General features: G+C 45.7%; 1 long non-coding RNA gene across 2 annotated transcripts; it reads right to left on the bottom strand.

Annotated features, from left to right (window-relative positions):
• Positions 1-752: 752 nt before the first annotated feature.
• On the bottom strand, positions 753-4,040 carry LOC123052678 (uncharacterized). Of its 2 annotated transcripts, XR_006424944.1 has the most exons (4): positions 3,489-4,040; positions 1,546-3,368; positions 1,267-1,450; positions 753-1,189 (listed from the first exon to the last, which is right to left on the bottom strand). It is a non-coding gene; the product is annotated as an uncharacterized lncRNA (long non-coding RNA). The 2 variants fall into 2 exon arrangements; XR_006424943.1 differs by having other exon boundaries at positions 1,546-4,038.
• Between the last annotated feature and the right edge of the window lie 374 nt (positions 4,041-4,414).

Raw genomic sequence — 4,414 nt, forward strand, 5'->3', positions numbered from 1 at the left:
AGTATCGGCATGGGCCCTTACAATTAAGGAGCTCGGTGCAGGAGGTTTAAGGAGCTCCAGTATCGGTGCAGGAGGTAGTTACGGTGTGGATCATGTAGCTCGTGGAGTGCGGTGTTCTTGTTAACATTAATTACGGTGGTAGTTACGGTGTAATTTGGCTTGCTGTTTTCAGTAGGCTACGTATGAGATTACTTGGTCGGGCTTTGTACTATTCGGATTATTGGATTGGATTCTGGATTGGAATTGCTTATCCAGTTATCCTAGTCTGCTGATGTGATTTTAACGGGTCGCACTATTCGTCACAGGTGAGGAATCGCTATTCTTCGCCGGATATTCTATTCTGAGCTCAGGCTCAGCTGAATCTGAAATCAGCACCATTCGCTACCATCTGGATCTGTGCTTGTGACCTGTATTTGCGTCAGGTATAGCCAATTATTGCACTCAAATAAGGCCTGTTCCTGCGTGCATTAATTGCGACGGCCACCGTCACCTTCAGTTGGAACAGATGATCCGTGCACGGCTCAGTTGATTTCCTGTACCCGGGTGAGCCGTCTTGGTTGGTTAGCTGCTGCAAGGGACATACATCCGGCTCGTCTGTATTACACATCGCAACGAGGCATGATTTGTCATTAACGAAATAATATGAATGCCATTTTCTATTTCCTGGGGCATGATTTGCATCTTTTACACGAACGCACCTCCTCACACCAGCCATGACCAAAAAACTACGACTAGAAATGTACTAACAGATGCACTCCGGCAACAACGTCGTACATTACAACACCAATGGTTTCGACAATCAAAAAAGCTAGCTCACGCATACCAGACTATTGCCTTCAACAAGTGCTCCCAAAATGCACACCACAGTAACTACGCCAGAGCTCTACATGCGAGACCGAAAAAATACAGCGACACAGACAATCAACAAAACCAACTCTTTGTCTGCCTACGCTTACATGAGATGCTACCAACCTCCTCTTCGTGTGAGCAAGTGTCACTAAGGTCAATCAACACATACACGGTCAGGGATCGTTTTTTTACATCAGTTATAGCAACACTTTATTCGACCTGCATGCCGGAGGTTGGGAAATCGCCGAAACCTTCTTCCAAAAGAACCGCAACTTGAGTCCACGCCCATTTCCTGCTTGCAGCTCGTTCCGCCTTTGCGATCCATGAGGACAACTTCACCCTGGAACACTTATCACCGTGAAGCAATCGCATAAAACCAAAGGCAAACGTTGCCTGCTCTGAGTTTGCAGTGCTCACCTCGCCATTATCCTGCGCCGCTTCATCTGGCTGTATTAGATCATTCGTGTACACATCTGTGTGCTTGGCTGTGATTCTCATGATGCTCTATTATATACCAACTATTGTCAGCCGCCCACAGTAGCCGTATCAATGCAGGTCAATTGCATCTACACGACCTTCTATTCTCTGCATCTGGCTTACCCTGCTTTGCAAAACCAAGAGTCATTGTCAATTACATTTCCAACTATTTTATATTCTCTAACAAACAAAAAAAACAAAACAGATTTAAGTACACACCGGACAGCCACAAACGATCTCCTGCATTGACTTTGTCCTCTCGGCATTCAATCTGCTTCCACACCAACAGTCCATGGGAACAACTAGAATCATGCATTGATGTCTCAAAACATTTTTTGCATTTGAAAGTAGTATTGGAGCATGTAACCAGTCCCTTCAGTTAAAAGATTCACTGACTTTGTTGGCATTTAACAAATCAAAGAAGATATACACCAGGTCCTCCAGGTTAATTTTCTGTGGTCATAAATATCAAGCTGTTCCATTCGAAAAGCAAATCTTTTTCTGAAAGGATGGCATGTTGTGAACAATAACCTTTTGTATCTACAACAAAAAATTGCTGCCTGCAATCACTTTGCAACAGCTGGATTATTTTCTCTCATTCTCCTTGCGGTGGATCTAATTTTTTTTGTCAATGCGCAGCAGCAGCGACTACCGCTTCGGCGATGACTGTCATTTCCTCCATCACTTTACAAGCAGCCACAATGGACATGATCAGGATATTACGAAAAAAGATGAACAGCTGGATCTAGGCGGTGATGGGAAGCTCGGGAAGCCAATGAGTCCTGCGAGCAGCTTCAAGACCAGACTATGCCTAAGCTTTGTCGCCAGCGGATGCCAGTTGGCCTATGGCAAAGTTGAGCTGCGCAGGCCAGACGCATCTTCAGAAGTCCAAGATCAAGTGGTTCTCATGCTGTTTGTGATGATCGTGTGTCTGCTGTTTTGCAGAAATGCCTAAATATAAACTTTTCTATTCTTGTCATAGTCCATTTTTTCGGTTCAATGAAGGCATGATAGGCAACAAAAATGGATTGAACAGGAACTCACCGTATCTCTTATTCTCTTCCTTAAATTTTAACTGAACAATACAATTCTTCATGTAGCTGGACAACACCTCTTCCACTCCTATTTTACATGTAATACATGCATTATCAGCTTCTGTTGTTACCTTCTCTTGGATAATGAGCAGGGTAAGTGTCAGTTGGAGAGAGATAGTGCTGACAGACAGCAAGGTCCTCAAGTTCTGGGCTGAGGATGTATACAAGGTTTTTGGGATCCCTTGCGGTCATCGCAAAATCAAAGGCACGGATGCCAACATAAACCCTGAAGCAATTTAGTTCTTATAGGTATTACTTGAAATGAACAAGATAGGGGTTCACAGCTTGCGCGCAGCAGAAGAGTTCCTTTTGGGCGACATCAACGAGAATTCCAGCAAGCTAGAAAAATATTGTTTCCAGATAGCCTTTGTTATATTTGTCGTGGGCCATGTCCTTGGTCTATTATGTACCAACTGTTGTCGGTCGTGCGCTGCAGCCTTATAAATGCAGGACACTCACAGTGGCATGAACTACTATTCTCTGCCTCTGGTTTCCCCAGTATAATTTCATAAAAACACAAATGCCATCATTTAAACACACTTGCAGCACCGAAACCCATGGCTGCCACTTATTTTCCAAAATGATAATTACATGAATCAGTGTTTACCGAGCAGCCGCAGACAATTTCTTGCATTGACTTTGTCCTTTCGGCGTTTAGCCGGCTCTTATAGAAGTCGCCTCGCACAATGAATTGAAACTTAGGCCTAGTGTGGGATGTACTAAACTTTTCATAGGTTCCGCATACTTCCGAATAGATTGTTCCAATGCACTCATCCGTGATGGGCATGGAGTCCTGTCTGGTGGTGCACTACCGAGTCATAACCTAAATTTACAAACCGGCCTTCAATAGTAAAATACTTCCAGAATTTGCATAAAAGTAGTTACAGCAGCTATACTGTTACGATCGCCTACCATGGTTTACATTTCCACTGCTACATAGATCAGTTCCTGCATTTTTTATTCGTACTACTGTGAGCTCAGATATTATTATTTTGTTTGGATATATGAACGTGGGGCAAACACTCTGAACAAATGCAATTCTACAATGACAGTGTTTGGGGTTCAGACCTTTTCGTCCAGCGGGGGCTTGCCGGTTGATTCTGTCAGTTGACTGCGCCAACCAAGCAGGAGAAGCATCCGGACGACGGCGCACCACCCCGTGTGCTCTCTCCGGGACAGCGCTGCCGATCTGCTGCCCGTAACCAGACCCATTGTTTGAGTCCGCCGGGACTCCACCGTTGGCCAAGCTCTCCAGCAGAAAGGCCAGAGGCGCTGGATCTGTGTGATCCAAGCTATCGGCGAACTCCTCCCGGAGCGGGAACCTGATCTCAAGTGGCAACCAGCGCCGGTCATGGCCAGCGTTAGCTTATTTCTCCCGGCGTGCCTGCTGACACTGCTTACCCCAAAAAACATATTAGATCCCCCGGGAACTAACTGTCCACGGCATCAAGCAAGAACTCATGCACACAATCTTCCATCTTCTAGTTTCTGGTACAGATCAAGCGCCGCCGCCTGTCCTCCCGTAATCCATGAAGGCGGAACAGAGGTGATTTCTGCGGGTAGAGGGGTGGAGACGACTCCAGATGTCGCCGTTTTATCCAAACGGGCTGCACACTTTTCTGATCCATGGCTCGGTACAAAACCAAACGTCCTGGTCCACGGACCATAACTGGCAAGCGAAACGGGCCTTTCCCCGCGTACGATCTGGCCCACAAAAGCTCCATTGTTTCCTACTGTATATCGAATACAACCCTTTTTCCCCGTTCCGCAGCAGACGCGCCAGCAGGATTTGTTCGCATCCCGAGTAACGAGCGGACGACGAAGATTTCGGGAGCATCTGGGCTCGAGCACCGAATCGCCGCCTTCATCAATTTTGTCCTACGTTGGAAGTGAAAAGAGTAGGCAAATAAATGTATGTAGGCCAAAAAGGATATTCTACGTGATGTAAAATGACGAGCACAAAATGTACACATAAATGTAAATTTTGTGTTTTT

Source organism: Triticum aestivum, chromosome 2D (genome assembly GCF_018294505.1).
Source record: "Triticum aestivum cultivar Chinese Spring chromosome 2D, IWGSC CS RefSeq v2.1, whole genome shotgun sequence".
NCBI classification, from domain to species: Eukaryota; Viridiplantae; Streptophyta; class Magnoliopsida; order Poales; family Poaceae; genus Triticum; species Triticum aestivum.